Consider the following 27,451-nt stretch of genomic DNA (forward strand, 5'->3'; position numbering starts at 1 on the left):
ATAATTTGTTTTCTATTCCTGACTATGAAGAGCATGTAATGTCACTCAATTTTGGAATTCTGATACTTTAGTAATTAAGTCTGGAGGGATTTCTGCCAAAAGTTACTGGGCTTTGAGATTGGTTTGTGTGCCTCTGGGATCATGGCTGTTAAGGGGCTACATAAGTAGCCGGAGGAGTGGGCAGGAACTCAGGGTCTCCCATAGGTAATTTTGTGTTTGCAAAATGGTGGGTGTGATTTGAAACACTTATATCACTTGTAGTCCCGTTGATCTTTGATTTGCTCGAGTGGGCGCCAGTAACATCTCCATTTGTCCCTGTTGCAAGCCCAATGATATCTGCTCACTCCAGGAACAGAAAGAGCCTCAAATCGTTCATTCAGAGATTTGATGAAGAAATCAGACCATCTACTTGGAGGGCGGAAACAAGGTCTTCTGATGTCCCGTGGAATCCAGTCTGTAACAGCTCTAGTCCAAGGGGCGTCTCTGAATCGCATTACATGACTGGCCCATCTGATTTTTGATGCCTTGGCAAACGAGACAGCATCCCCGATTTTTGACCGTCGACGGAGGTCAGAACTCCGGATTCCTTCTCTCACTTGAGTGAGACATGATATTCCCAGCATAGCTCTTTCAATTCCTCTTTGGGATACCATAATAGCATTTTCCTCCTACTTGCATAGGGCCCAGGTCGCTGAGGCATATGTTAGTGCAGGAAGAACGGTGGAATCAAAAAGATGTGCCCGGAGTTGGAGGTTCTTGTCCTCTTAACCACCTCTTTGACACTCTTGAAAGCATTCTCCGCTGCTCTCTTCTTCCTGCGCAGTTCTGGCACCAAGTCATTCCTCATGTTGATTTCTCGACCCAGGTCCACATAGCTGCTCCATTCAGAGATGTTCATTCCATTGAGAGCAAATGGAGCTTCAGGGACCAGTTCGTTTTTCATGAACATCGTCTTGTTGAGATTCAGCTGCAATCTGACATTTCCACACTCGCGGTCGAAGTCGGCCAGCATTTGTGCTGCTTGGCTAATGTCCGTTGTAATGAGAATGATGTCATCAGTGAAGCAGAGGTGGTGTAATTGCCGACCGTCTATCTTCACTCCCATTCCTTCCCATTCCACTCGTCGTATGGTGTTCTCCAGGGTGGCACTGAAGAGTTTCGGTGAAATGGTATCACCTTGCCGCACCCCTCTCTTTACATCAATGATCACTTCCCTGTAGAATGGTGAGATCCTAGTGGTGAATCCACAATACAGTTCTCAGAGGATTTTGATATACTGAGTTTGAACGCCCTGTTTGGCCAGGGCTTCGATGACCGCCTTAGTCTCAACAGAATCGAAGGCCTTCTTTAAGTTGATGAACGTTAGACAGAGCGGCATCTTGAACTCTTGCAAAACTTCAATGAGTTTGGTCACTGTGTGGATATGGTCGATCGTGCTGAATCCTCTTCAGAACCCCGCTTGCTTGCATGGTTGTCCTTCGTCTAGTGTTCTGCCTATTCTATTCAGGATGACACGAGTGAACAACTTGTAGAGGACAAACAACAGGCAGATTGGGCAATAGTTGCCGATGTCATGGATGTCTCCCTTCTTGTACAACAGAACAGTCCTACTGGTTTTCCACTGGGACGGAACCTTGCATTCAGACAGGTAGTGTATGAAGAGTCGGGTCAGTGTACTGATGAGTACTGTCGGCAGATTCTTCATGTGTTCGGGTCTGACCTTGTCTGGACCAGGTGTTGTTTGCGTCTTTACCAGTGAAATGGCGTGTCAGATTTCAGAAGGGAGAACGTTGGGAATGACATATCCATCCTGCGGAATTTGGTATGTGGGCAGGTGGACATGGCTGTCAAAGAGATCCGAGTAGAAGTCGTGAATAATTTTCTCCATTGCCTTTCTGGATGATGTGATAGATCCATCGGGATGTCGGAGCCCCCCTGCATCCTCAGGGTCAACGCAGTGTGGCCATGGAGGCCAGTGGACCTGGGTATCGCATGGAGCGAGGAGGTCTGACCTTTGACTTAGGCCCTGGGACTGCCCCAGACTCCACGGAATGGGGGGCTCCTGAAGACGAGACACCTGTGTTACACCTCCATGACCAGCTGTAGGAGCTTAGTTACTAAAATACTAAAATACAGAAAATCAAAACCGTGCGGCTGCTAGCGTGGCCTCTCGACCTCATATCTCTTCATTCTCAGCAATGGAAAACAAATTACCAAATGCTTTCTTTTCAGCAGGTCGACTTTAGGGGGGAGAAACTCCAAATCAATAATAGTGAGTTTTTTGTTGAAATATTGAATGTAATCAAAGTAAAGTGAAAGTAAAGTGAAATTTGCCAGTTACACATGCGGGGTGGGGGGTGGGGGGAGGTATACTGTGATTCTTGATGGTAAAATATGTGCACTGGTGAAGGGATGGGTGTTCAAGCATTGTTTAACTGAGACTTAAACCTTAAATCTTTGTAATTTTCCACATGGTGATTCAATAAAAGAATAAATTTAAAAAAAGAGAAAAAATTCAAAAAATAAATAAATAAAAGAGTTTCCCTATAGCATAGTGCCTGTGAGTGCCTGGGAGGAGCCGGCCTCCTGGTGCCTTCCTAGCCGTGGCTGGAAGTGTCCACGTGCCCTGAAGCCTGCCGCTGCGGCCATGGCCACGGAGGGCCAAATCCAGATCACCGTCCTGAGCTCTGAGCAGATGCGGGCGCTGTTCTCCGAGCAGGACCTGTGGGAGCCAGACACGGAGATGGAGGCCCCGAAAGGGGAGATTGAAACACTATATAACGCATAAAAGTGATTCTATATTAATTTTTAATCAAACTTTATTTGCCTATAATTCAGTTTAATCAGATTTTCTAACTTTTATACTGAGAAAACATGATGAACAACCTGGCACCTGAGCGTCGAAGAAATTGTTGAGAGGATGAAGAACCTCTGCTCCGGGCACATCTTTTTGACTCCACTGTTCTTCCTGCACTAAAATTCGCTTCAGAGACCTGGGCCCTACGAAAGCAGGATGAGAACGCTATTCGTGTCTCCCAAAGGTTATTTGAAAGAGCTATGCTTAGAATATCACGTTTCATTCAAGTGAGAGAAGTAATCCGGAGTTCCAACCTCTGTCCATGATCGAGAATCAGGGATGCTGTCTCGTTTGCCAAGGCACTGAAAATAAGATGGGCCGGACACATAATTCAATTTGTAGATGACCACTGGACTAGAACTGTTGCTGACTGGATTCCACAGGACATCAAAAGAACGTGTGGTCACCCACCTATGAGATGGTCAAGACCCTGAAAGAATGATTTGATGCTCCAAAACAAACAAACAAACAAACAAACAAATGGTTTGATGCTCTTCGTGTTCCTGGAGTGAGCAGATGCCACTGGGCTACACTAGCACACGACAGGGACTAATGGAGATGTTACTGGCACCCGCTCGAGCAAATCAATGAGCAATGGGATGACAAGTGATACCAGTGATACTAAGAAAAATCCTACCTGACAGAAAAGGTGATCTTTTTTGCCCAATGAAAGGAAGAATTTAAGAAGTAATAGAAATTTGATAATAATATAATGAAAATAAACACAAAGATGAAAAGATAGGAACATTTTGAATCATAATTCAGAGCACTATTATCATGTTAAAAATCTTGGGAAAAATGCCATTTTACTTAGCAACAAAAATGTGCACATTTTTTAGTTTGAGAAGCAAGTTGAAATAAACAAATGGTTTATAGGAAACATGAGAAACGTGAAACATATAATTCCAGGAAACTCAGTAGTTTAACAAAAATAATGAGGTGCCTTGTTCAATATGTTTGTTTAAATAGTATGAAGAATATTACAGAATAATGGCAATTATTCATCAGAATGGTTAATAATAATGTGAAAAAAAGTTTCAGAATAAGCTGCAGCTTAGTTTCACTAAATTCCATGACAACGGCAATGCAATATTTTTTAACTTGAAGGCATTGGCCAAAAATTATACACTAAATATCTTACAAGAAAGCAAGTTAGAGATACCAAGAAGGGAATAGAAGCATAAAAGATAAATAATTATTTTTTGACAGTAACTTACTTTGTAGATTACAGTCACAAAAAAGTTAGGTAGATCATCTGATTTTAAATACGTTTTATTCTACTTATATATGTTTAAAATTTAGACATCATGCTTTATCTGGAATGGTTAAAGAAGGTTATAATATTTTAATTTTCACTATAATCATTCATTAATCCACTGGTTTATTACTCCAAGGATAAAATCTAGAGCAGGGAGGTATGCACTGAGCTACATCCCTTACTTAATTTAAACTTAAAAAAAAAGATGCAATGAATTTATTTAAAATAATAGTTATTGAAAATACCATATGCTTTTTGCAAAGAGATGTAATGAAATAAGGTAAAAATATTAAAACATCTTCTATTTTTGCATAGGTTTCTGAACTTAGAGAAAACTGTTTACCTTAAAGAATAACATCTTGAAGGTACTGTTCAAGTATTAATTTTTAAATTTTGATTTATAATGCTGTATATTTTAGGGGAACAATTTTATCCCTCTTCTAAATGCATATTACTGTGCCATACTTTCTACCAAAGCATCAATATCCCTCCATTATTTCCCTTGGGACCTTTTTAACTATGAGGACAAAGACATGATAATTCATAAAGCAGAAATATAATTTTAAATTCTTCAGAAAAGGCTACCAAATATAGTGTTTCTTTTTCCACTGATCAAACAACAAAGAGCTGTCATCTTACTTAAATTTTCATTAAGAGTAATTTTCAGATGGAGGATTAGCACTTAATAAGTTGGTGCTATTTAACTAAGAAAAGTTATGTCTGAAGAAAGGGAAAATATGCTTCATCATCAATATTTCTGCATAGCGGCATTTTTGGGTGGTAATTCTTAATCAGTATTCCACTAAAATGCAGATTTTGTTAAGAGAGGGACTTAAACATCAGTATTAATATTTTCAATGAAAATAAATCAGGGCTCTTTAGATTTATTCTAATGGTTGATTCTAGAAAATAATATTAAAACATGTACATGTCACACATGTCATACATGTGCAAGAAAGATGTGAGAAAGAAAGATAGAAAGAACAGAACAGAACTCCAACACTTTGAAAGGGTATATTTTAGAAACACAGAAGTCAAACTAAAGAGCTCCGGATGTGAATATCTGTAACAAAAATGTTAGTAACAAAGTAACGGAGGTTAGGGTTACAGTCAAAAGACAAAATAAATGTCCATAATTCTGTGCTAACATAAGGGCTTGATGAAAAGACAAAGACTGAACCTGAGTTTCAAGGCAGGAGACAGCCAGACACAGATACATCCACAGAGATGCCATGGTGATAACCTGTGCCTTTGATTGAATGTGATGAACAGGGCAATTCCTCCATTGATTTTTTTCCCAAATCTATAATCCCAGTATAATGTGAGAAAATCAGTATCTTCAGTATAATGACAAACTTTTAATTGAGGATCATCTTAAAAATTACTGACTCGAAGCTGAAAGGTAATACAGAAATTAAGACGAGCTTGTGTTTTGAACTAATAGTTCAGATGACCATCTGAACCCTGATTGGGAGAGCCTCTTCAACCCCAAACTCATCTTGCAAAAAAAACCAAAAAATCAAACAATGTATAAACTGGCTGGTACTCCTCAACTATTGATTGTGAAGTCATCAAAACAAACAAATATCTAGGAAAGTATTATTGTGCTAAAGACACCAAGAACATACTACCTTCAGCCCACATCTCCCACAGAGGTGGGGTTGGGTGGGGGAAGGACAGAGTAGAGGAGGTGGGAAGGATGCTGGGACCATTGGTGGTGGAAAATGGACACTGGTGGAGGGATGGGCACTCGACCACTGTATGACTGAAATGCAAGCACGAAAGTTTGTAAGTCTGTGACTGTACCTCACAGTGATTCACTATTAAAAAAGTTTAAAAAAAGAATATGTTACCACTAAATATAATATCCTGGATTGGTTTCCATGGAAGAAAAGGAGCATTAAGTAGTGACTACTAAAGTCTCAATAAAATACTAACTTTAGTTAACAATATTTAAGAAAGTATTTGAGGATAAGCTGCAGCTGCATTTTACTATACTCAATGGCTTCACTGGAAATAAAAGTCACTTACAGAAATTAAATCTGGTTCTAATGGTATGAGAACAAGATAGAGAAAAACCAATGGAGGGTGAAAGGTAGAGGCTTAATGAATTAAATGGACATAATTAAAATTACTACTGAGAATATTTGGTGGAAATTTTTGATTGCTCAACAGTAGGGCAACTTTAGTAATAAAACTAAAAAAAATTACTGCTTTGTGCATTAACTTGATTAAGACTTAAAATTACAAGGAATTATTTCTTTTAAGCTGGTGTTTTATTTTTTAAGTGATTTAACTGTGCTTTTGGTGAGCTTCTGGTTAGCTCAAGTCTAACACTATGTTTTTTTTAAGTTGCAAATGCTTTATTTCTGTTTAACCTATCTGAAAGATTCTGAATCAAGCTGCTTTCTTCCAACTCTAACTGTTCCTTTAGTATATCATGAAAGAGACATCATATGGCTTTTTCAGAAAGATGTTAGAGAAAGGCCGCTGCCGCTTAAAACATTATCGTTGAGTTTGGGGAAAACCTGAGCAGTCCCAGTTTATGAGAATGTGGTGGAAAAAAAATGTCACTAAGACACTGCAATCTCTGTTTCTCTCACTCTCTTTCTCTCATTGCTAAGTGTAAGAGCCACTTCTCACTATGTAGAACAAGAAACTATATGGAACAGGAAGCCATTTTAAACACAAAACAGAATGAAAAGTGTTCAGTACACACTATTTATAACTGTTGCATCCATGCAGCATATTTTGTATCAGATGTTTTTCCACAGTCTATTATACTAGTCTAATAAAATTGTTATTTATGAGAATTTGAAAAAAATTGGTTAAAGTATTGTATAACAATCTGGCCGATTGACTATTTTTGTTTTTTTATTACCAGTCTGCAGAGTTAAGGAAAATGTGCCAAGTCATTGATCAATACACAAGACTTTGCAACCTGTGACTCCCAAATCTGGGGTAGGAATAGTTATCACCCTAGTGAATATGAAAGAATAAGGAATTGCCTTTCCCCAACATACCTTATCCTAGATAAGGACATTCTAGATATGTCCAAATTTGCCATATTACATTTTTGTGAGAATCAGATAATCATTTACCTAGTACAATTTATATAAAATGTAATGGTCAGAGAGATAGTACTAATTGCAAGACACTTGCTGACATGTGGCCAATTCTGGTTCAGTCCTGGAACCTCAAATGGCACTGCCCCTCTGCCTGCTCCTGCCATACACTGCCAAGAGTGAACCCTGAGCCACGTGTAAGGCCTGAGCACTGCCAGGTCTAGCATCCCAAAATGTAAATATTAACGTTGGATTCACTATTTTCTAATAAATTTCTCAATAGCTCCTATTTAATTTGATCCATTATTTTTTAATATATACTTCAAAACCAGTGATAATCATAGACCCATATTGCTTCATATTATTCTATTCAAGGATATATATATATATACATATATATCTTGTATGTCCTTTATATATATATGTTCTCCTTTTTTTTTTGAAGTAAGAAAATCAGTTTGCAAACTGCATTATCATGCTGCTCTCTGCCTTAAAGTAAGTGTTGCTTAGTAAAAAAAAAAAAAAAAAAAAACCCTCTGGCTTGAATTTGTACCTTAACTATGCCAGTTACCAGCTGCGTGGCCCTGTTCAAGTCATTTACATGAATAGGAAATGTAATTCTCTCTGACTTCTTTCTTCAGTAAAATGAAGGTATCTAGGTATCATCTGTGTGACACTGATAGAGAATAGTAGTCACAGGTATAAGACCCATGTTCCTTTACAGTGATAAATGTGAGAATTGCCTCTTCACAGATGACTGAATAAAATACACGATACAAAAAAGGGTGTCCTGTTGAGAAGGCAAGTTTCCTGGCTTTCATGTCTCCTTCACAATAGCAGCTGCCTGTGATAAAGACTTCAGTGATACAGGTCTTATTCAATACTTCCAAAAGCTTATCCCCTGTTGCCCTCCAGGACATTTTCTTGTTCCTGGCCTCTCCTAATTGCTTTAGGGACTGGATTTGAGCCTGTCTGCTCACTGGTTACAAGTAATTGATGGAAAACAGTACTTTTGTATCCTCCCTTATCTGATTAAATGAAACAAAATAATTGACTTTGGTTCTCTGTTCTATAGTTGTACCTTGTCTGCGGCCTAAGTAGTTCTTTTCTTATAACAGAGCCCTTGGGGTGCCAGAGGAGTGTTCAGTTAGTTTATGTCAAAGAGGTCCTTGGCATTTGTATGAGTTCCATTTTAAACACTGATATTATTACCTTTTAAATTATCTTTAAAAATAATTGTCTTCAGTGTTATATATCATTGGAGATTTTATTATTTTGTTCTAAGAGTATGGTTATTTATTTTTATATTTTAACAGTTTTTCACTATTAGACATTTTTCAAGCCAATCACAGAATTTTCAATAAACATTAATGGCATCCTCACACATGGACAGTAGATACAAGGGCCAGGAGGATTGACCCATAGCTGGAAGCCTGCTTTATGAGCGAAGGGGAGAAGGCAGATGGAATAGAGAAGGGATCAGTAAGAAAATGATGGCTGGAGGAATCATTCGGGATGGAAGATGTGTGCAGAAAGTAGATAATGGACCAAACATGATGACCTCTCAGTGTCTGTGTTGCAAGCCATAATGCCCAAAAATAGAGAGAATGGTGAATATTGTCTGCCATGGGGGCAGGGGGAGAATGGGAAAGGGGGAGTATACTGGGAATATTGGTGGTGGGGAATGTGCACTGGTGGAGGGATGGTTGTTTGATCATTGTGTGATTGTAACCCAAACATGAAAGCTTTTAACTATCTCACGGTGATACAATAAAATACAAAACTAAAAAAAAATGTCATATATCTTTCAATTATTAGCTCCATATAGAGAACAATTTCCTTGGGAGTTTAATAAATGTTACTATAAAAAGCATATTTGGAATTTGGCACTTCATGACTTTGTAGGAAGCTGTAACTAGTCCCTCAGAATGGGTAGGTTAAATGACAAAAATTTGTTTTCTTATAGTTCTGAAGGCTAGGAATTACTGATCAATTTGTTGGCAGGTTTGACTGAAGATTAGTCTTTTTCCTTTGTGTGCAGACTACCATCTTTCAGCCTTCACATGGACTTCTTCAACCTGTTTATTATAATTTATTTTAATTAAAATGACCTTATTTTACTTAAGTGACATCGTTGGAGAACCTAGTGACAAATATATTCATATAATAATCTAGTGGGTATTAGGACTTTAACATGAACATTTTGAGAGTATATAACTCACCTCAGAATAGGTATCATAATTTCCATTTCACAAATGTGAAATTGAATCACTGTGAGAGTATTATTCCTTAAAATTATTTAGCAAGTCAATTGAAGAGCTAGCATTTAAATCTGGGTATCTTTAACTTTAAATTTCAAATATTAAAAAAATATATTTCTATACCATAGTATCTATATAGTGCTTTGTTGATTAAAAGTAGTTAAATGTTGTCCTTGTTAAATGTTGTTAAGACTTTGCATGTCAAATGAATCTAGTAGTCAGTACTGCTACCTGTTTATCAAGTTACTTCCTTCTCTGCTGAGCAAACGCTATTCTACATTTGGCTTTGTATAAATTTGATTGAGTTCTGGCTATTGGAATGTGAGTGAAAGTGATTTTACTACTTTAGACTTGTCTTGTTAACATGCATCTGTATAAATACCATTTTGAGGAAAGGAGTTGCAAGTGATTTTCAAGATGCCCAGGTACCTTTCTCAGGGATTCTTGGTCAATGAGGCTAGTGACTGAATGCAAGGGCCTAATGTTATGGTGCTGTTTAGCCCTGGGGTGCTGGAGATTACCATAACCAGCCTGTTGGTGCTTGTGGGTGCTCTAGCGTTGTAGTGTGACATGCTTTATTGACCATATGGTACCAAGAATTAAACCAGGTCAGCTACCTACAGGGTATGAGCCCTAGCTGCTGTACTATCTCTCTGGCCCATGTGAAACATCTCATACAGAATCATTCTGCCTTTTGTTTTTCCTTCTTGAGTGTTTGCTAGATGTGTTGACATAGACTGGACTCTTATTACCATAAGTATTTCCTTTGTTAGGCAATAAATTTTATGGGAATGCTGAGAATTGGTACTTAGTAAGAAACATGCCACTTGTGGGGCTGGGAGATAGGACAGGGAGTAGGCGACGTCTATGATGGAGGGATGCATTCGACAGGAATCAGGAGGTAGAGATGAAAAGCTGAAAGATGGCATGGTATCGTGTATGACACCCTACCAGCCACAGAACTAAATCACATTGTAGAAACTGTATGTGTGTGTGTGTGTGTGTGTGTGTGTGTGTGTGTGTGTGTGTGTGTGTGTGTAAATTCCTTTCATAAAGGCAGGTTGAGAAGTAAATGGAAGGGGGCAACATTGGTGGAGAAAAGTGGACCTGGTGAAAAGAAGAATGTTAAAACATTATATACCTGAAACCTGATCATAAATAACTTTGTAATTTCACAATTACTTTAAAAATATGGAAATTAGAAACAAGTATATTATGCCACCAAAATAAAGAATCCATCTGCTAAATTTATTAAAATTTACACATAGTTAGCTTAACTGAGACAATAAGTGAAGCATCATAGATTATTGCAAAAAATAAATATCTCAATAAAGCATAAGGAATATAATCCGTTATCACAGAAGATTTAGGATGATTAGAAATTTGGAATCCTCTTGTATTCAAAAGAATGAGCTTCAGACTTGAGAATTTCTTGAATTTTCAATATTTTACTTTTTCTCTAGGTTTGGGAAATAGGAATGTAACTAGGGATACTGAGAGATTAATAAAACCCTTGTTTCTATTTGAGTAATTTAATACCAATCTGGCTCAGAATGAAGTCTCTAGATACCTTCTTTGACTATTATGCTTAAAGCAAAATCTTTTACTGAAATTGATCATCCAGGTTATAATTATTGTTTCCCTGAATTAGAGATCACATGCAAAAATTATTTCCCTGAAATATTTAAATTTCATGCAGTTACTATTCTTTATCATTTACCAGGGTGCTATTACCTTATGTAAAATCACAGATTTTTTTCCCTTTGTTTTATTCATGTATCACTTGTCATCCCGTTGATCTTCACCTTGCTCAAGTGGGCACCAGTAATGTCTTCATTCGTCACTATCGCATGCTGGTGTAGTCCAATGGTATCTGCTTGCTCCAGGAACACGAAAAGCCTCAAACCATTTGTTCAGGGTTTTGACGAAGAAGTCTAACCATCTTGTAGGTGGGCGGCCACATGGTCTTTTGACATCCTGTGGGATCCAGTCGGTAACAGCTCTAGTCCAGTGGTCATCTCTAAATCACATGTGTCCAGCCCATCTGATTTTTGACGCCTTGGCAAGAAGACAACGTCCCTGATTCTTGATCATCGATGGAGGTTGGAACTCCCTCCGGATTTCTTCCTCTCACTTGAGTGAAATGTGATACTCCAAGCATAGCTCTTTTGTTTCCTCTTTGGGATACCCAAATAGCGTTCTCATCTTGTTTTCATAGGGCCCAGGTCTCTGAGGCATATATTAGTGCAGGAAGAATGGAGGAGTAGAAAAGATGTGCCCAGAGCCAGAGGTTCTTTTTCCTCTTAATCACTTCTTTGTGTGTTTGGATAAAAAAAGAACACTTTATTCGTGTGTTTGGATAAATTATCTTATAAGATAAAATCTATGCATTTGAAAACATGGCAAGCAGGAAAATACATATCACTCATTTTGCTCTTACACTGACATAAAAAATTCATTGTAACATCAGGAGTTAGTAAAGAGATGAAACTGGTCCAAAGCTGCCAATACAATTTCTGTATCTTTATTTTCACGTTGGGAAGCAAAAGTATTAAGGAAATCAAGCCAAAATTCTTGAGAACAATCTAATCTATAATTTTCAAGTTTGATATGATTTGCTTATTGGACAGAGGCCCAATATAGACAGTACATACATTTTTATTCTTGGTAATAAACATAAGGCTAGCTGTTTATTTTTTCTCTCACTGGCTTTATATTAAAACTTTATTAGATGGGGCCAAAGAGATAGTTCAGCATGCCTTGCACACAGTTGATCCCCATTTCATCTCTGGCACTGCATATTGTCCCTTGATTACCACAAAGAGTGACCCTTGAGTACAGAGCGAAAAGTGAACCCCATTTCACCACCCCATCTGACCCCATAAACAATATAAAAACACAATAAAATACAATTCATGTGATAAAATGAATGAAAATCAATTCTACTAAATCTAGAAAATGCCAGTGATGTATCAAGAGTAGCACATCACATTTGATGGGGTGTAAAGTAGAAGGTAACCAATCTCGATTAAAAAAATATATATATATATAAAGCACACAAGGCTTAACCTTTATCAACATGTTAGTGATCTCTTATACAAGGTTTTAATGACTCCAAGGTGCGAGGCAACAATCTTCACATACTTTCCTCTAAGGAAAAATTTTTGGATCATTTTTTAGCAGATTATTCATAATGAGTAATACCAAAAAATTATTTAGGTCCTGGTTGGGGGGCAGAATTTGAGAGTCTGAGAGTCGGGGTGGAAAAATTCAAATTATGGTGGTGGGAAGGTATAAGGGTAGTGGAATTTGTGTTGGAATATTGAATGTAATAAATTATTGTGAACAAACTTGTAAGAATAAAATTAAATTTAAAAAAACTGGGTAGAATTTTTAGTATATCATCACAAGAGTATATTAATGAGCTTGAACAAAAATCAAGGAGGTCTATATAAAGCGCAGCATGCACTGTAGCACTGTCGTCCCATTGTTCATTAATTTGCTAGAGTGGACACCAGTAACGTCTCCATTGTGAGACTTATTGTTACTGTTTTTGGCATATCAAATACACTACAGGTAGCTTGCCAGGCTCTGCTGTGTGGGCAGGATACTCTCGGTAGCTTGCCAGGCAGTTAAGAGAGAATTTGGAAGTATATCTTGGCTCTATGAATTAATTGAAGTTCTCAGAAAAGCATATTTCACAAGTATTTGAAGAAATAATGGCTAATTCCTTCCAAATTACTTGAAAACTATCTAATAAGCAAGCACAAGAGGCTCACAAAATTTCAAGTGACAAATTTATGAAAAAAAATTATATTAACATCAAATTGTCCATACGTGGTAGTAATACATCAAACTTAAAAGTAGTAGGAAAGGAGGAAATAGACGATATAAACATATTAACAATGATAAGGATGATAGTATGTTTAATTTTATAAATAAATTAATGTGGATATAAAATAATGGGCCAACATCTCTAAAATACTTACAGAACAACAAAAAACAACATAGAGATCATACCTTGAACACTTTTTAATTAAAAAGATATATGTATATAAACATATATGTGTACAGTTCATATAGATATGGGAAAGTTGAAATAATTCATCATGAGCATGCATATAATCAATAAAATATTATAATGTTGAAGGAAAAATGATACTAAATAGAAAAATGAATTTATGAAGTTAAAAATACTAGATGTCAATAAATATTTCAGGTGTTATTATGTAAGATTTTTTTCTTATACCACTTATTGGTGACAGTATAACAATTAACTGTGTAGTTTATGCCATTTGTCTGAACAAAAGTTCTGACTATTAAAATAGTTTAAAGCATATTTAAAAGTACTGAGAGTACTATTTTAAAATGTATCTATATGAAGAGGTGCCACTTCGAGAGTTTGATACATTAAAAAGATGTATAATAATCCATGAAACAATAAGTAAAATATAAATAAGAAAACAAAAATGCTACGTAAATCAGTACTAGATGTACTAGATGCAAATTGAATCATTGATTTTTTTATTTAAAGACATACAAAAAAGAAAAAAAGAATGCATTGATAAAAGAGAAAGCATGATTTTTGTAATCTTTAAAAGACAGTCATGCTGAATCAAACGAAAATACTTAAGTCTTAAGGTAGCAAATCAGAGTATAAAAAATAGTAAAATCATTAATTGTTATAGAAATAAAACTTCCAAGTGCTGTGCAATACTACTACATAGTTTTTTAAATATATAAAATTAAAATGTGGATCATATCATGTATTGTTAATGACATACAGCAACTAAAATAATGCAAATACATTGGGAGACTGATGATACATTTCAAACTTGACTATTTCCAGGACATACCAGCCTTTTAACTCCTCAACTTTTATCCAAGAGAAATAAAAATTCGGTAATATAAATGCATATGCATAAGTTTGCATAACTTTTGTAATGTAATCTAGGAACTACTCAAATATACATGGAGAGAGGAAAGGGTTAACTAACTATGGTGTCTTCATGCAAAGTAATAGTATTCTGCAAATAAAATTCATAAGCGGTATTTTTTGGGAGTTTTTGCATGTAAGTTAATGCATTATATTTATCTGAAGGGTTTTTTGTTTGGTGTAATTCACTTTGTATGGTTTTGGCTTGAGAGTATCAACTTCACAAGATGATTTGGAAACGTTTTCATCCTTTGCTATTTTCTTAGAAGAAATTTTACCAATTCCTTAAAGAGTTGGTAAAATTTTCTAGTAAAACTGTTAGGGATTTGATATTTTTATTTTTCTTGATTTATTGTTTTGTTTTGTTTTGTTTTCAATTTGGGTTTTTAGCCCACACCCACCTCTGCTCAGGGCTTATTCTTAGCTCTGAGTTCAGAGGCCATTCCTGATAGTGCTCAGGAGACTCTAAGGGGTGCTTAGGATTGAAATAGAGTTGTCCATATGCAAGGCAAGCACTTTAAACCCTGTATGATCTCTCCTGCCCTGGACTCTGGCATTTCTTGTTTAGAAACTTTCTGTTGTCATATTTGCCTCTGCTGTTGTTATTGTTGCATTATCTCTGGCACTGCTGAGTGGCAGGTGAGAGGCTATATTCTACAGCGTTTAGGAATCAGTTGTACTAATTGAATGCAGGCCTTACACACATCCAAGGAATTGTTCTCAAAATCTAAAAATTTTGAGCAATTTTTAGTTAATGTGATTTCTTTAATGGTTTTAAGAGTAATTAGAATATCAGAATATCTTTTCAGTTGAGTTTAATTGGTTGCCACTGGTGGTTCCGAAGGAATTGATTCATTAAGTCGATTTTGAGATTAATGCAGTAGTGTGATAAGCACATGAAGAGCTGCTCATGCTCGTATGATTAGCCATTATAGATTACCCAAAATTGAAAAGACCTATAATGAAAAATGAGACAATAAGAATATAGGAAGTCTAGATCATTTGGCACAGCCAAAATAGAATAAATACTGTACAAAGAGGGGGAAAAAAGCACATTCCAGGGACAGAAAACTTTATGGGCAAGTGTTTGGGAAGAGAACATAACATATTGGAAAAAGAAAAGGATAAGAAATCTGACAGTAGAAGCAAGTTGTTTAAAATAATTCTAGATGATAACAAGTAAAACCAAAATGATGCTTAGCCATGTACTATTTTTTAACATCAAGAATGCTAGGAATTACTCTCTCCCTGGCTCCCCTTTATGGCCCACTGTGCCTTCTAGGAGTGATCTCAGAGTCAGAATAAGCCATGAGCATAGCTATGGCCCAAAACAAGAGCAATCAAACAAGAAGACGCTATGAAATACTTCAATCAGGAAAATTATAAACATACATTCATATATTATACATAATTTATGTATTTAATATATCATATGTTACTGCAATGCCTTGTTCATCATTGTGGTTATATTTTGACTATATAAATTATATATTATTTAATATGTATATTTAAGCAATTGTGTTAAAAATTATCACAAGTGAGTAGAAAGGATCCAAAGATAACAGTTAAGAGTGTGTTGAAGTGGGCCAGAGCAATAGCACAGCGGGTAGGGCGTTTGCCTTGCACGCGGCCGACCCGGGTTCGATCCCCGGCATCCCATATGATCCCCCAAGCACTGCCAGGAGTAATTCCTGAGTGCAAAACCAGGAATAACCCCTGAGCATCGCTGGGTGTGACCCAAAAAGCAAAAAAAAAAAAAAAAAAAAAAGAGTGTGTTGAAATAGTCCAAATGAGAAGTAGTGGTAGCTAAGCCTACAATGACAGTAGTTTGGGAAAGTTAATTATTTTAAATGGTCATATTGATTAGTCAAATTTCTTAATGGCATTGGAAGTGATATAAGGACATTTGGAAGTTAAGAAGCATCCACGTAAATGAAGTGATTGAGGACACAAGAAAAATAATCAGATTTAATGGCCAGAGTACCAGCCTTAGCTAGAGAGAGACACGTCAGCATGAGGCAGCACTTTAAATTCACATGAAGATAAAAAGTTACTAATTGGCCATATAGGTTAAAAACTTGATACCATTGTGTAGGGAAAAGCCCCATGGAGTTTCAAGATTAATGACTGATTGAATGTGAAAGCATATGCTAGAGTTATTTAACCATAGTTTGTCGATAGAGTTTATCTATTGATAAACTTTCAAGTTGTTTGCAGTTTGGGCTATAAAAAATGGTACATAAATTAGGTTTTACATATATTATTGTACAGGTGTGCAGATATAACTTCTGGCTACATTCCCAGAAGTGAGATTGCTGAGCAAATGCATAAGTGCTTTTGTAACTCTGTGAGATGTTGCAAAATTGCTCTCCATCTGGAGTGGTACCACTTTGAACCTCTATAAGCAATGGGTGAGAAAGACTTCTACCACTGAGACTCACTATGTTGTTTGGAAAATCTTTGTATCTTCAGACTATCATAAATGAAAGCTAGCCTTTTGGTGTAGTTTCAATTTTCAGTTACTCATCATAACTTAGAGTAAGTATCTTTACATATGCTTAAACACCATTTGTAAATCTCTTAGTGTGAAATATTTGTTCATATTATTTGTATACATTTCTGTTGAATTGTTGCCAGGACTAAATATGTGAAATCAGCTTTGGAACTGGGTAATGGGTAGAGTTAGGAAGAGTTTCAAAGTTCATGTTAGCAAAACTATATGTGGACATATAGACATTGTTATAGGAATATGGACATTTAACATCTTCATTCTTAAAAACTAGCTTTATTTCAATAAATTGCCAATTTAAAACTTTTTTTATTATTTTTTTAAACTTTTTAAATTTTATTGAATCACCGTGAGATAGTTACAAGCTTTCATGTTTGGGTTACAATCTCACAATGATCAAACACCCATCCCTCCACCAGTGCACATTCCCCACCACCAATATCCCCAGTATACCCCCCCTTTCCCACCCTCCCCCTGCCATGGCAGACAATATTCCCCATATTCTCTCCCTACTTTTTGGCATTAGAGCTTGCAACACAGACACTGAGAGGTCATCATGTTTGGTCCATTATCTACTTTCGACATGCATCTCCCATCCCAACTGATTCCTCCAGCCATCATTTTCTTAGAGATCCATCCTCTGTGCCATCTGCCTTCTCCCCTCCGCTCGTGAAGCAGTCTTCCAACTATGGGGCAATCCTCCTGGCCCTTGTATCTACCGTCCTTGGGTGTCAGCCTCATGTGATACTACCCTACACTCCACAAATGAGTGCAGTCCCTCTATGTCTGTCCCTCTCTTTCTGACTCATTTCACTTAGCATGATACTCTCCATGTTTGTCCATTTATTAGCAAGTTTCATTACTTCATCTCTCCTAACAGCTGCGCATAGTATTCCACTGTGTAGATGTACCAAAGTTTCTTTAACCAGTCATATGTTTTAGGGCACTCATATTGTTTACATATTTTGGCTATTGTGAACAGTGCTGCAATGAATATATAGGTACAGATGTCATTTCTACCTGCTCTTTTGCGTCCTCGGGATATATTTCCAGAAGTGGTATTGCGGGGTCATATGGAAGCTCAATTTCTAGTTTTTGAAGGACTGTCCATATTGTTTTTCAGAAAGGCTGGACCAGTTGGCATTCCCACCAACAGTGAAGAGCATCCCTTTTTCCCCACATCCACGCCAGCACTGGTTGCTTTTGTTTTTTTGAATGTGTGCCAATCTCTGTGGTGTGAGATGATATCTCATTGTTTTGATTTGCATCTCCCTGATGACTAGGGATGTGGAGCATTTTTTCATGTGCCTTTTGGCCATTTGTATTTATTTTTTGAGGAAATTTCTGTTCATTTCTTCTCCCCATTTTTTTGATGGGGTTGGAGGTTTTTTTCTTATACAATTCTACAAGTATCTTGTATATCCTGGATATTAATCCCTTATCAGATGGGTATTGGGTAAATATTCTTTCCCATTCTGTGGGCTCTTTCTGTATTTTGGTCACTGTTTCTTTTGAAATGCAGAAGCTTCTTAGTTTGATGTAGTCTCATTTGTTTGTGTTTAATTCCACTTGCATGGTCAGTGCTGTTTCGTCCGTAAAGATGCTTTTAGCTTCAATGTCATGGAGATTTCTGTCTACATTTTCTTCTATGAACCTTATAGATTCATGGCTGATATTGAGGTCTTTAATCCACTTTGATCTGACTTGTGCCTGGCATTAGACAGAGGTCAGAGTTCATTTGTTTGCAGGTAGCTATCCAGTAAAACACTTTTAAAAGTTGGTCAAACCTTGTGATCTAATATCTCAATGTGGTCTGATATTAAATAACACAAAATGGGAAGTAAGAAGTAATGGAAGGGTATTGTGAATATGAAGTTATTTAATGTTTTCCAAATAAAAAATCACAACCTTTAGAAATAGATAAATTACTTCTACCTTACGTTTGTATTTGTCTCCACATATTTTTATTTCACAAGTAAAAGGAAAATAATTAACTCGGGTGAAGATTTATGTAAGCAAGCTGTCAGAAAAATAGGTCAAAAATCATGCTTTGCCAAGTGGAAACAGAGATCAACAAATGAAACTACCTTAAACTGAGAAGCTTCTGCATCTCAAAAGATAGTGACCAGGATACAAAGACAGTCTACAGAATGGGAAAGGATATTCACCCAATACCCATCTGATAAGGGGTTGATATCAAGGATTTACATGGCACTGGTTGAACTCCACAAAAAGAAAACATCTAATCCCATCAGAAAATGAGGAGATTAAATGAACAGAAAATTTCTCAAAGAAGAAATCTGAATGACCAAAAGACACATGAAAAAATGCTCCTCGTCACTAATCATCAGGGAGATGCAGATCAAAACAATGAGATACCATCTCACACCACAGAGACTAGCCCACATCCAAAAGAACAAAAGCAACCAGTGTTGGCACAGATGTGGGGAGAAAGGGACCCTCCTTCAGTGCTGGTGGGAATGCCAAGTGGTTCAGCCCTTTTGGAAAACAGTATGGACACTTCTCAAAAAATTAGAAATTGAGCTCCCGTTTTGACCCAGCAATACCACTTCTGGGAATATATCCTGGAGATGTGAAAAAGCACAGTAGAAATGACATCTTCACTTATATGTTTATTGCAGCACTGTTTACAATAGATAGAATCTGGAAAAAACCCGAGTGCCCAAAAACAGATGACTGGTTAAAGAAAATCTGATACATCTACACAATGGAATACTATGCAGCTGTTAGAAAAGATGAAGTCATGAAATTTGCATATAGGTGGATCAACATGGAAAGTATCATGTTAAGTGAAATGAGTCAGAAATAGAGGGACAGACATAGAAAGATTCCACTCATTTGTGGGATATAAAGCAACAGAATGGGAGACCAACACCTAAGAACGGTAGAGATAAGCACCAAGAGGATTACTCCACAGCTCAGAAGCCGGCCGAGGATTACTCCACAGCTCAGAAGCCGGCCTCACATGCTGGGGGAAAAGGCAGCTCAGATGGAGAAGGCATCACCAAGTAAAGGGTGCTAGGAGGGCCCATTAGGGATCGGAGATGTGTGCTGAAAGTTGACTATAGACTGAACATGATGGCCACTTAATACCTCTACTGCAAACCACAACACCCAAAAGGAGAGAGAGAGCATAAGGGAATGCCCTGCCACAGAATTGGGGTGGGGCGAGGAGGGACAGGGTGGGGGTGATGGGAGGGATGCTGGGACCATTGGTGGTGAAGATAGGCACTGGTGGAGAGATGGGTACTTGACCATTCTATAACTGAAACACAAGCACAAAAGTTTGTAAGTCTGTAACTGTACCTCATGGTGATCCATTAATTATTTTTTAAAATCATGCTTTGCATGTGGGGGACCCAGGCTTGATCTCTAGCCTCATATTGTCCTGTAAGCACTGCCACGAGCAGCCCCCAAGCATGGAACTGGGAGTAGTCCTTGAGCACTGCAGGGTATGGCCTAAAAGCAAAACAATTTTTTAAATTTTTTATAAAAATTTAAAATTTAGGTCCCTTTTGGCGCCGCTGCAGATCGAGCATGATGGAAGAGCCCACAAGAGCGCCCTTGGACTCCAAGCAGCCCACTGAACTAATTTCGGCACAGGAACGGAGACCCCACGGCGGGCTGCAACAGTGGAAGCCGGGCATTCCCCAATTCTTTTAACCTCTCTCTCTCAAACCCTTCCTCCTGAGCACAACACAGGGCCCACAGCTTTCTGAGCGGAAATGGAGACGCCTAGCCAGCTGAAACAGGACGCGCGCGCAGGAGACCTCGGGGGAGGGCGGTGACCTCCGCCCACCGCAGATACTTAAACCCACCTCCCCCACGTGTGCGTCCCTTTTGGCGCCACTGCAGTTCGAGCAGGATGGAAGAGCCCAAAAGAGCGCCCTTGGACTACAAGCAGCCCACTGAACTAATTCCGGCATGGGAACGGAGACCCCACGGCGGGCTGCAACAGTGGAAGCCGGGCATTCCCCAATTCTTTTAACCTCTCTCTCTTAACCCCTTCCTCCTGAGCACAGTGCAGGGTCCACGGCTTTCTGAGCACAAAATGGAGACGCCGAGCCAGCTTTCTCTAGGTTTCTCCATCTTATGAGCACCATAAAAGGGTAAAAGTTTGTAGTGATGTTATTTCTGGTTGTACTTTCCCTGGACTTTATACAGAAATCCGCGCAACCTAAGGTCATCTAAGCATCAGCAATATGTAATGGTTCCTTTTTAACGGGTCAGACTTTTTTGGGAGATCCTAACAAGAATAGTAAGTCTTTTGCTGAAATATCGAAGGCAATCAAAGTGGTAGCCATCTCTATAGACTGAAGTAAGCCATATCCCCATGCCGACTGAGAAGAAATATCCTTCTTTCTCGGGAAGAAACACAGCGTGGCGTCAACCATAGTATGATGCCCATTAAGCAAACACAGACCTGGTGGCGTGGGAATGGGATATAAGGGGAAAAATTATGTACATGGAACAGCGGGACGCTGGTGGAATCTCGAGCCGGAGCCGATACCAGCGTAATACCTTTGGTTTCAGAAACTGCTTGCAGATACTCTACTAGACTATCAACTAAGCCAGAGCCCCACACCGGCTGATGACGGGTAATAACCATCTTTTTTCGTTTTTTTTTTTCCCTTTGTCAGGCAGCGTGGCGATTACTAAACAGGCGTGAACTCGGTGGCTCGGGGCAAGGGGAGAAAAAAGAAAAGTTATGTAACAAACAGCGGGACTTAATATCTCTATATTCTTAGCAATGGAGAACTATCAAATGCTTCCTTGGCAATAGTACTGTCTTTTTCTTTCTGGGGGGAAGCCCCAGCAACAATAGTGAGTTATGTGTTGAAACATGGAATATTATCAAGATAAAGTGTAAACGAAGTGAAACTTATCACTTACACGGGCAGGGACTGGGGAGGTGGGAGGGAGCGGTAGGTAGACTGGGGTGGTTGGTGATGGAATATGGGCACTGGTGAAGGGAAGGGTGTTTGAGTATTGTATAACTGACATAATCCTGAGGACTATGTAAGCCTCCACATAGTGATTCAATAAAATTTAAAAAAAATTTAAATTTAAACTCCCATCTTCTTTTTCCCCAAAATTGCTTTATCTATTTGTGCGGGTTTGTTGTTCCATATGAATTTCAGGAGTGTTCGGTCCACTTTCTTGAAGAATGTCCTGGGTATCTTTATAGGGATCGCATTGAATCTGTATAATGCTTTGGGGAATATTGCCATTTTGACAATGTTAATTATCCCAATCCATAAGCAGGGGATGTGTTTCCATTTACTCATGTCATCTTTTATCTCATGTAGTAAACTTTTGTAATTTTCTGTGTACAGGTCCTTCACCTCTTTACTTAATAAGCTTATTCCGAGGTACTTGATTTTCTGGGGCATGATTGTGAATGGGATTGCTTTTTTCATATCACTTTCTTTTCTCTCATTATTTGCATATAGGAAAGCCATGGACTTTTGGGTATTGATTTTATAGCATGTCACTTTACTATACAAGTCTATTGTTTCTAGGAGTTTCTTGGTAGAGGTTTTAGGGTTCTCTAAGTATAGTGTCATATCACCTGCGAATAGTGAGAGCTTGATTTCTTCCTTTCAAATCTGGGATGCCCTTAATGTCTTTTTCTTGCCTAATTGCTACTGTAAGTAATTCCATTACTATATTGAACAGAAGTGGTTAGAGTAAAGCATCCTTGTCTTGTCCCTGATTGTAGAAAGCCATTTTACAGAGCTTGACTCTTATCGTCTAGTCAAGCGGAGGCTGCTTGGGATTCCTGTGATCTTATCATTTCGCCATTTGTCTCTCACTAGCCAACGCCCATGCCTGATCGGCATTCTACTACTGTTCCAATAGGGGTCCAAGCATGCATACTATACCACCCCCTCCCAGCAGAGAGGTATAAGTATTGTAACTGCAGTAAAATAAACTCTCTCTCTCTCTCTCTCTCTCTCTCTCTCTCTCTCTCTCTCTCTCTCTCTCTCTCTCTCTCTCTCTCTCTCTCTCTCGTCCTCCTCCTTCTGGCTCTGTGTCTGTTCATTCGGCTGCGTCTCCTCCTTAGTTCCACAAAGGGTCCTCCCTGCTGGACAGGACGGGGATCCCCACACCTGGCGCCCAGCGTGGGGCAATAGGGGACTACCGAATGCCTGGTCCGGTTCATGTTGGCTGACAAATTCATGGAAAAGTTAGTATCTCTGAGGGTCGCCTCTCTCTTGGCACACACCCTGGCATGGGACCGGGCTCTAATACAGTCTCGTCACACCCTGGTATGGAACTGGGCTCGAATACAGTTTCATGTTAAGGACGAGATGGTCACTGGTGGAAGGCTTGAATTCCCTTGTCTTGTGTGTATGTGTGAGTGACTGTGTAGTCTTGGATGTCCTCGTCCTTGTTCTGAGTCTGTGGCTCCACGACTTGGCATCCTTAAGATCCCTTTAAGGTTACGGAGTCCGATTGTGCTGTCTGTGATTCCACGAGGAACATATGGTCTAGGGTGGTGCTGATTTAGACACTGGCCGCAAGTCACCTCTCGGGCTGATCCACTATGGCTAAGTTCCTCACCGGCCAGACATGCATCTGAATGGTCTGTTATGAGTGTCCCCGTCTCCCCTTTCTTGTGGCAAACCATAAGCCTTGTTCCTTTTGTGTTTTCATTTCTGTCGATTTGGCAGAAACATCCTCCCAGTGAAGAAAGTCACTGGTGGAAGGTTGAATTTCTTTGTCCTGTGTTTCCATTTCTGTCAAATTGGCAGAAACAGCCTCCCAGTGAAGAGAGTCACTGGTGGAAGGTTGAATCCCTTTGTCCTGTGTTTTCATTTCTGTCGAATTGGCAGAAACAGCCTACCAGTGACCCTTTCTTTTCTCTTCTTGCTTTATGGCCTGCTTATCCTCTGTTTCCAAGGCTCCCTCAGTCTGTGGGGATGAGGCCACCCCAATGCAGGGGGCTGACTCCTCAAATTCTACTACTATAGACTCTGACCATCCTGCTCCCCTACCTGAGCCCTCCTATGCGGAGGTGCCTCCGAGACTTTATTCTGTGATTTCTGGTATCTCTGATCCCTCTCCTCCGGAACCCAAATCCCTGCCCCCGGAGGACGGAGCTATCCTGGAAGATGAGATGGCCAGGTATCAGCCCTCAGCCCCTTGGCCCCTGTCAGGAAAATAGCCACCCCCTTATCTGTCCCATGCCACTGCCTTTTTTAATTCCCCATATGACGCCAGTGAGGCAGTCTGCCAGCTCTCCCGGGACACTGCCGCCTTACGCGCAGTTCTCCAACAGAAGTAGGAAATCTGAAGAAGAGTTAGCAACACAGAACCCACATGGAGAAGCACAGGCTGAACTGGCCTGAGGACTTAGTCTGAAACTTACAGTATCAACCTAATACTGATCCTGAGAGAACTTTGTGCACAGGTGTGAAATCCTTACTCTTTCATGGTGATCTATGAGTGTTCCAGAGATGTCTCTGGTTAATTTCTAATGTAAAGTGAACTTTCACCCAGTGAATATGGTGTAAGAACTTTAGTTTTAACCATCTTTAAAACTTTTGAATATCTGTAGAACTGATGTAATACTTTTTGAAATAGTACTCCAGAGTAGTTTTGTCATCTTAAACGAGATGATTGGTAACCAGTATTCAGATTTGAGAGGTCATGTTGTACAAAGTTCAGTGAAATAACAGTTTAAACTCGTGGGATAACTATAAGAAAGATAGATATATGTCTTAAGTCGGAAAGCTAATGGATGTGGATATCATCAGTCGGAAAAAGGAAGGGAATCCTGTTAAAGTGAAGTTGATTATGAAATGGGTTAAGGAAAGTTACAAGACAGAATGAATATAAAAGAAAGTGTAGAAGGTTTGAGGTTGTGTTTTGAGGGAAAAAAAACTGTCATCAATCTATATTGTTGTAAAAACTCTTTAAATATATCTGCAGAATTGCTCTAGTATCCAGACTCCTGTTACAGTGCTCTTAGATAATGGAAAATCAATGTTTTCAACATGGAACTAAATGAATTTTATATGATGGTCACTGTGCTTCCCTGGGAGACTCTTTATCCCCACAGGTAACCCATCACCCCATTCAGAAGATTGAGGTGATATGCACTCTAACCATAGCCACGCTTTTTGGAATTGGACTGGCAGCTGTTTGGAACTGGACTGGCAGGAGCCGGGACTGGTATCAATTCACTCACAACCCAGCGGAGTGGATTCTCATCCCTTCGAGCAGCTACTGATGAGGACCTGGAGAGGATCGAAACCTCCATCAGTCATCTCGAGAAATCCCTGATGTTCCTGTCTGAAGTGGTGTTGCAGAACAGGAGAGGACTGGACTTATTATTGTTGCAACAGGGGAGGATTATGTGCTGCTCTAGGGGAGGAATGCTGTTTTAATGCTGGTTTTTTGCAGATCACACAGGAGTGGTCCAAGATTCCATGACTAAACTCAGAGTAGGACTTAAGATTACTTACTCCCCTTGCTAGGTCCACTGTAAGCTGTATTATTGTTAGTTACTGTTGGCCCTTGCATTTTTAATCGAATCTTGGCGTTTATTAGACAACAAATTCAGCAATTAGAAGCCAAGCATATACAGGTTTATTATCATTGGCTTGATTTGCAGGACGCTCACACCTCCATTCAGATTCATACCTCATCTTCCCCCATTTCTCTATCTTGAGGATGCCGGGCTCCCAGGGATTTATTCTTGTGGATCAGGTTTCCAGGAAAAGCACTGCAAGGGAGGGTTGATACCCGGGCCCAGCTCCCTGTGAGGTATTCCGGTATAGCATAGAGGTTGCTCCAAGACCAGGAACTGATAGATAGGGCCTGTGAGAAGCCTCCTGCATAGACCCGATAATCCCTTCCCTCCTCTCCCTGCAAAAATGGAGTCTTTGTGTCACAAGGGATACCGGAAAATGCCTCCCCTGACCACATTTAATTTAAAACAAAACAGGGGGAGATGTAGGGAGCCATTTTACAGAGCTTGGCTCTTATGTCTAGTCAAGCCGAGGCTGCTTGGGATTCCTGTGATCTTATCATTTCGCCATTTGTCTCTCACTAGCCAATGCCCATGCCTGATTGGCATTCTACTACTGTTCCTATGGGGGTCCAAGCATGCATACTATATCACCCCCTCCCAGCAGAGAGGTATAAGTATTGTAACTGCAGTAGAATAAACTCTCTCTCTCTCTCCTCCTCCTTCTGGCTCTGTGTCTGTTCATTGGGCTGTGTCCCCTCCTTAGCCCCACAAAGGGTCCTCCCTGCTGGACAGGACAGGATCCCCACACCTATATTAGAGAAGGCCTTTAGTTTTTCCCCATTGAGGATAATGCTTGCTATGGGCTTGTGGTAGATGGCTTTGACTATATTGAGGAAGTTCCCTACTGTGCACTATGGTGAGAGTTTTCATCATGAACAGGTGTTGGATCTTGTCAAATGCTTTCTCTGCATCTGTTGATATGATCATATGGTTTTTGTCTTTTCTTGTGTTGATATGGTGGATTATGTTGATTGACTTCGAATGTTGAACCATCCTTGTATCCCTGGGATAAATCCTACTTGGTTGTGGTATATGATCTTTTTTATGAGATGTTAGATTCTATTAGGCTAATATTTTGTTTAGGATCTTTGCATCCATTTTCATCAGAGATATTGGTCTTTAGTTTTCTTTTTTTGTGGTGTCTCTGTTTGGTTTTGGTATTAGGGTGATATGTACCTCATAGAAACTGTCTGGGAATGTTTATGTTTCTTCGATTTCCTGGAAAAGCTTGAAAAGAACTGGCAACAGGTCCTCTTTAAATGTTTGGAAGAATTCACTAGTGAATCCATCTGGACCTGGACTTTTGTTTCTGGGGATAATTTTGATTAGAGTCTCAGTTTCTTTGATAGTAATGGGTCTATTCAGGTATTCCAAATCATTCTGGTTCAGCCTTGGGAGGTTATAGGAATCCAGGAATTTACCCATTTCTTCTAGATCTTCTCGTTTCGTGGTGTACAGACTTTCACAGTAGTCTCTGATGATCTTTTGAATTTCTTTGGTTCCTACTGTGATGTCCCCCCTTTCATTTATGATTCGGTTTATTAGAGTTCTCTCTCTTTCTTTGTGAGTCTTGCTAGTGGTTTATCAATCCTATATATTTTCACAAAGAACCAGCTCTTAGATTAATTGATCTTTCAGATTGTTTTTTGGGTTTCCATATCATTGATTTCTGCTCTAAGTTTTATTATTTCTTTCCTTTTGCCTAGTTTGGGCTCCCTTTGTTGGTCCTTTTCTAAAGTCTTGAGCTGTGAGGTCAGGTTATTTATGTGGGCCCTTTCTTCCTTCCTGAGATATACTTGCAGAGCTATAAATTTTCCCCTGAACACAGCTTTATCTGTGTCCCACAGGTTCTGGTAGCTCATGTCTTCATTCTCATTTGTTTCCAGGTACCTTTTGATTTGTTCCTTCATTTACTCCCTGACCCACTCATTGTTCAACATTGAGTTATTTAATTTCTAGGTGTATTATTTGGTTCTCTGCATCTGTGCATGATTAACTTCTA

The 27,451-nt window shown here is 39.0% G+C and overlaps 1 pseudogene; it reads right to left on the minus strand.

Annotated features, from left to right (window-relative positions):
• Positions 1 to 251: 251 nt before the first annotated feature.
• LOC129402259 (uncharacterized) overlaps positions 252 to 27,451 on the minus strand; it is a 133,371-nt pseudogene continuing 106,171 nt past the window's right edge.

Source organism: Sorex araneus, chromosome 1 (assembly GCF_027595985.1).
Source record: "Sorex araneus isolate mSorAra2 chromosome 1, mSorAra2.pri, whole genome shotgun sequence".
In the NCBI taxonomy this organism is placed as follows: Eukaryota; Metazoa; Chordata; class Mammalia; order Eulipotyphla; family Soricidae; genus Sorex; species Sorex araneus.